Source organism: Teleopsis dalmanni, chromosome 2 (genome assembly GCF_002237135.1).
Source record: "Teleopsis dalmanni isolate 2A chromosome 2, ASM223713v2, whole genome shotgun sequence".
Taxonomy (NCBI): Eukaryota; Metazoa; Arthropoda; class Insecta; order Diptera; family Diopsidae; genus Teleopsis; species Teleopsis dalmanni.
The window spans coordinates 237,069,291-237,076,663 of record NC_051847.1 but is presented as its reverse complement, the minus strand read 5'-3'; positions in this window follow the sequence as shown (position 1 = coordinate 237,076,663).

The window sequence follows — 7,373 nt, the reverse complement described above, 5'->3', positions numbered from 1 at the left end:
ATTCCTGCAAGTACCAGGAATCGAACTCGGGTCCAGCCAAATGTGAAGCTCAGAATCAGCGCATCTTAACCAACTATTCGTTAATGTTTTGTTTGCATCGTGAAAATAATTTCAATATATTATTATTATTATTATTATATATTGGGAAGGCTCCTTGGGAAGGTATGCAGATCTGAGGTCAATTATTGCTTAGTCTGATCAAGTGATAAACAATAATCTAGTCAAGGCCTAGAGAGTGGTTATGAAGAAACCTCGCAGTTAATAGAGAGTAAAAGTGGTCAAGTGCACTGACTTCACTAGCCTCAACATAATAATAATAACAACCAATGCAACTTTTTAGTGAAATATTTTCAAATTTAAGACGTAATATATTATTTTTTTGAAAGTTGCAAATACAAAATCTAAATATTTATTTTATATGAATAATACTTATTTTTTGCATAAATAAACCATGTAAACCATTTCACAGCAACGTTTTATTTTTATTTAATGTTAATAATAGTGTGGAAAATTTTAATTTACGTATTAAATGATTATAATAAAGTCAATTTATTTCTTAATATTGCTTAATATAAAAGGTGTTAATATCAAAATCATTATTTTTCGTATTAGTTGCTTTATAAAATATATAGATATTTATCAAATATATTATTAAATTTTAATTATTAAATAATAAATATTAAGAGTTAAAATTTCACATGGAAAAAAAAGTTAATTTAATTTAAATTGAATTCATAGTGTATTTTAAAACATGTAAAAAAAATTTATTTTATTTAATTTAAGCAATGTTAATTATAACGGATTATTCAATTATTTTAATTAGTACAATTTAAACAATTTTGTTTCAGAGTGTATTGTTATACATTGCTTCGAATATATAATTAAATAAATTATAATTCATAATTTAAGCTTTAATAATAAATTAAAACAAAGTGTTTAAAAATTGATTAATTGCTGTAATTTACAACAAAGACCCTTTTCAGGGTGCTGACGTATTGTATACATTTTCATTGAAAACATTTGAAATTTATTTATGAATTTTATTTTACACACAATACATTACACAATACACATTTTATTATTTACTTTTCTAATAAAAGATAACAATCTGCGTTGATAGTTCGTTTTTTTTTCTCACTTCCTATTAATCTGATAATACCGAAATACAATACAACATAATAAAATTAATGATGTAAATACGAATGTTATGATGAAGTTAATTATATAGTAGTTATATAAACAATATATAGTAGTTATATTCTAATCAAAATATGTCAAGACCTCTTGAACTAACTACCGCATATTTTTAGTAAATTTTTGAAAAACGTGTAATATGGATTAACTATACCACAACAAAAAAAAATGTTTGTGGAGATTTATTATATCTTTTAGATGAAATGGAAAGATTTATTAACGCTTTTTAAGACATTTTATCAATAGAATGAACGGAATGTAGCATTGTTTAAATTAAATATTTAAATGTAAATTTTAATACTCTTTTCACAAACAGAAATACTAGTAGTATTGGAAATAAATAATTTGCTCTTTATTTGTTTAATTTCATTTATTTATTATATTAATTATTTAAACCGCATACAGAAAATTTAATCCCACTAATGTCTGCAAGTTTTAGCTATCAATATATATTGAGATGGTAACAAATTTATATGGTTTAAGTCGATGCTTAGAGGTTATCTATTTCGTAGTTCTATTCTCTCTGGCAACTTTATTTCACCGATATAAGTTAGACAAAACTGTAATTTAATACGGAGTAAACACTTTTACACTAACTCTATAATGGCTAGAGTTTGGCAGAATGTTTCCATATAAACTGAATTTATGCTTTAACTAAATATATGACAATTTATATAGCATCTGCACTGGCTAGATATTGGCAAGATTTTGGTACATACTTTTTATTTTTCATTAACATATACAAATTTTTGTTCGGCACAAAATTCGAAAATGATACATATTTGTATTCGAACACGAAAATTTTGTTAATGTCTAGCCAGTATTTTATAATACAAATCGGTAAATAATTGATTAATATGTATTAAGTTGTGAAGACACTACGGAAATGATGACGCTTTTTTGTGTATTGTTTTCCAAACTGATAAGGCTTTAGCTTAGTGAAATTGTCTGATTTGGGGCATTCAAAATAAAAACAACTAAATTAACAACTAAAACAACTAAACGTAAGGTGTGGCATTTGAAATGGATATTTGATGGATTTGTGCCGTTCTAAAGCTGACAGAGGTGTGACTAAAACCGTCAACTCTGATAAGTTTGAAATAGATATAAAAAAATATGTGGTTTCCACAGAAATGGCAAAGTATGGAACAAAGTAGGAAACTTAATAAAATGACTGCTTCTATGGCTTTGAAGGATAAGATTTGTTGTTATATTTAAAATGGAATTCTCTTTTTTAAAAGAAATACTAAAACTACACTTAGTCGAAGGCTTCAGGATTGTCAAGCAAGAATATGCTTGTCAAACGTCTTTTACTCAAAGTTGACTGCATGAATTGGTGTACTCTTTTCAGCTATAGCAGAGTAGAATATTCACTCCTAAAGCAATATTTGAAAGCAACAAATGATATTTATAGATTTCTAAACTGATAAATTGCAATAAATTAGTGAAATCATTTTTTAAACTCTATAATATAAAATCTCATATTATATATTATTATCTCATATTATAAAAATAAAAACGAGAAGCAAAAACAAACAAAGCAATATAATGTCACAAGCTTTAATTCAATAAATTTTAATTAATTTATAAAAACATAAAAAAAATTTAGGTTTTTATTATGCCAATAGGTTTAGTGCATTTTTGTTTAAATTGTAGATAACTTCAGGTAATGAGATTTACTTTTTTCATATATCTATATCTATACGAAGGCACGTGTTGCATTGATTCAATATTTTATTGTAAGGCTCTCACAAAACTGCAAAACAAAATTTTTTGCTTCCTAAAATTTTATAATTTATAGAGATTTATAGAGTTTTTTATGTCAAATCAAGTAAATTTTTATTTTTAAACTAATAAAAATATAAAAATGATAAAACACACGGACACAAAACAGCAGAAAAGGTCTCTTCCATGTTTTGAGTTTGTTGACATATCACCTTGTAATTTATTTATTAAAAAACAATAAATGACAAAAAAGTATTTATTAACTATTTAAATTTTAATAAAAATACTTCAATAATATAACATACACCAGTAATAATTACTTCAGTTGAATGTTACAATTAATTTTTTATTATTTTCTTTAATTAATATTAAGTAAACTATAATGAAAAATTTATGACTTCATTAATTATAAATTATATTTAATTCTTTGCATATATATATTTTCTTTTATATCCATATTGAAACAATGTTTAATCTCTTTGTTTATTTGTCATATATTTTATGTACCTTATTATTATTTTAAATATTTTTAAGATAAACTTCAGTTGAATTATTAGTTGCTTCACAAGAGATTTTTTTTTGAAAAGAATTACTAATACTTAGTTAGGAAACTTGAGTGAGAGCAGTAATTGTTGAGAGAATGTTGGAGGTTTTATAAATAGCCGAAAGCATTGATAAACTTAAATTTTTCATTTAAATATTATTGCAGATATTTTTAAGTGATTTGAAAAATAGATTTGTATAAGTCAGGATAGTGATATAAAAGAAGTTTTTGTTGTCTCTTCCTCATAAACTGCCATACACGATCTATTGGAGTTTCGAAGCAGACTCCACTACGCTCCCTATAGTATAACAATTCAGTATTCTATAAGAACCGATGTTATTCAAGAAGCATACTTTCATCTTGTTTGTTTTAAGTCAGAATTGTTAATTAATTAATTAAGAATTAACTCAAAAATTTTAAATTTAGGGTATGTAGGTATGCAAAGCCGACCTTAACCTGGCTATTGGAGTTTTACTTATTCCTATTTGCACATCAAATGGGAATATTTTAATTCTCGTTTACTTAACTAAAAATATATAAAAAAAATTTTTAATTATATCTATATATTTGGTGAAGTTGAGTTTTTGATTAATTTAATACTAGACATTATCATATGATAATCATATGATATTAATTGTAATGATTATTTTAAAAACACATCAAGAAGTGTTATGGATCAAATGTGAAATAAAACTTGGGTGATAATTTATAAAAAATGAGTAAATTTAACTTTAGTTGCGATTCGGCTGTTGATGAAAATGTTGGACGTTTTAGAATTAGGTCAATATTTGTATTAAACAATATTTTCCTGTCTCAGAAATCACGTATGGCAATCTTCGGGAAAAACAAAATTTGAAGGTCTATCGAAGAATTACCTAATCTCGCGCTTCGCGCTTGTTGCTCGCTATATTCATATGATGGGAAACTTAAACTAAAATTATATTGGAAGTAGTTACTTATAATTTAATATTTTGTCTTCATTTGTTAACAATCCTTAACGAGATATAGACACGTGAAATACTTTGTTAGCTGCCTGACGGTGTTAGTGAGAATATAGACTTATATTTTATAAAAGTTCGTAACCACAGTAAGAGTTGCAAAGGTACACCTAAAATTATAAATGCAACAACTGATATAAATACACTGGGACAGGGACAAATATTGTATTGCATAGTACACTGCTAACAACTTATACGAAAAAAAATTGTGGCAGTATCTTTAGCTGTATATATTTAAAATGAAAAAAGTTAATAAACACAATTACTAATTAATTAATTAATTACAAAATACTAGTTGTACTGTAATTCAGAAAGAATGGTTCTATTTCGAAAGCAGAGTTAAGCAAAGTTAAGCTATAGACTTTGATTGGGTTCGATTGGGTTCGCAAATTTCCTAAACATATGAAGCAGAAAGTGGGTAGAAACTCTATATCATATAAATAAAGTGCGTTAGAATAGTTTCATAATTATTGTTTATTGCACTAAGGAGTATATCAATATTGTTGGCTTATTTCTTTACGTACAATTAAAAAGTTTTTGGATATTTTTTATATTATATATGTTTTATATATATGTATTTCTCACATGTTAAAGTATTAAAGTGCATTTTGGTTAAATAAATGATAGCGCATTATATTGCTATTATTTCCAGCAAAATAATATGTACATTCAAACATTGTAGTTAATAATGATATTCAAATATATATTTTGTATTATTTGAAAATTATTTGCAAACAATGAACAAATTAATATGATCTTTTTGAACTGTTTTCACGCAAATATTAAAAGCTAATTTTTAAAAACAAAATCTTTACGAAAGTACAATTACTTTAATCGCAGTTTTTATTGCAAAATGATTTCAAATTAAATTCATAATCATTTCTCATGGCTCAAATAGTCATTTAATTATTCGACATTTAAATTAATTTTATTTTTCATACTTAAGTGCTTGAAACCTTGACCAAGAATAATTTTAAAACTCGCATATTCTTTTTCACTTGCTCAACGGCGTTACAGACAAACACCAATAGATATTACTTAATAATGAGAAATTAATTATTATTAAAAATCTTTTATTATACATTATAATTATTGTATTGTAATTTGAAATGATTTACTCTCATTTAAAACTAAAGGCATCCATTTTAATAGCTAATTTTTTTGCAAATATATACATATAAAACGAAAAATAAAAAAAAACTCAGAATATTAAAATGTAATTATTGGCATGAAACAAATTACTGCTTAAGTTTTTTTTTATAATTTTTTTATTTAATTTATTTTTCGGTTCTTTTTTAATTTTTTTTTTTGCTGCAATTTTTAAATTAAAATATCATAATTCACCAAAAATTATGTGTGAAATAAAATTTTGTTATAAAAAAATAGTTCATTAATTGCTTAAAGTAGTAGTAGTGTAGTATATAGCTGTATTTTACTTCATTTTAAATATTTTACATAGAAATTTATAACATTTATATTATATATATAATGCTTACAGCTACGGCATTGTCGCCGTCTCCCGAATTTTTTTTCTCTTAATAAACAATTATATTTTAATTAAAATGTTATGTATAATATACGAGTATGTTTAAGCAAAGTGAATAATAATGAAAATGACTGACTAATGGTAGTCATAGTCCAATAATAAAAAGTTGACACAAATAAAGGGTTTTATTATCAGAAAGAACGCAAAGCTTATTTTGAAATTGATGCACCTATTAATAAAATTACTATTTCAAAGAAATAAACAAAGGAATAGAACTCTTCATAATTCTTAATATATTCTTTATTATTTATTCATAAATGCTTCCACGCACTACAGAATTCAAAATTTCGAATCCTTCACTACTAGGATTAAGTCACTGTAACATAAGGATATTGGAACTTGTTTTTTTTCGAGTCTTATTCTTATCATTATTTTTTCAATTGAAAAGCATAATAAAAAATGTTATAGAAGACTGAATTGCAACAACATTTTTATATATAATTAACTAAATTTCTTGGCTGACAATACAGCTGTTTTGAGTATTACCAAATACCCATTATGAGAGGTCTTTAGAAATACCTCTTGTTCGCTTATTAGTATGTGTCGAATATGGCAACCAACGGTTTACATATTCTTATGTCACTATTAAGATATGCAACTAACTTTATACTTTACACTCTTTATACTTACTTGCGCGTTTGCTACTTCTTTATTAATAACTGAAAGTATGTATATAATTCTTTATATTATTATTAATCTATAGAATGCTGAGCTTAAAACTTTTCAATTTCTTTGACGTCGCGATATGTTAGTTCATTATCAGAATGCATCAAATACTGCACAAATCTTCATTGTTCATTATGCTTGTCTCCGAAGACAAGAGATAAAAAGACTTGCAGTGTTTTTATGGGAACTTATAAACCACAACTTCTAAAAACCTGCCAAATATTTTAATTATAATTACATGAATTTCAATTGGAAAAAGAAGGCATAGAGGTAGAACATCTCTGCGGTAAAGTAAGCACTTTGAGAAAGCATTAACCGCGTCTGATGTACAAGACTGGAGAATGTTCGCACGCAGCAGAGGTGTCTGGAGAAGAGTGCTGTCAAATCGGATAACGGGTTGTTATGGCAAAATAAAAAGACACATATTGGCTTCGTCATTTTTGTTTACAAAGTTTATTTAAGAAAAAAATTTATTAGATCAGTATTATAGATATTCTAAGAGCACGGCGTTGCTCTTCCTAATATGTAATGGGTGCTTGACAATAAAGTCGAAGAGTTTATTATGCCAGCGTGACTATGTTTTGAGTGCACATGCAATGACCTGACTGAAATGAGTTAGTATCTATAAGTCATTAAAAATTTCGCAAAATAATATTTAAAAAATTTTAGAATATTTGGATATCTTTTTTACGAATGAAAC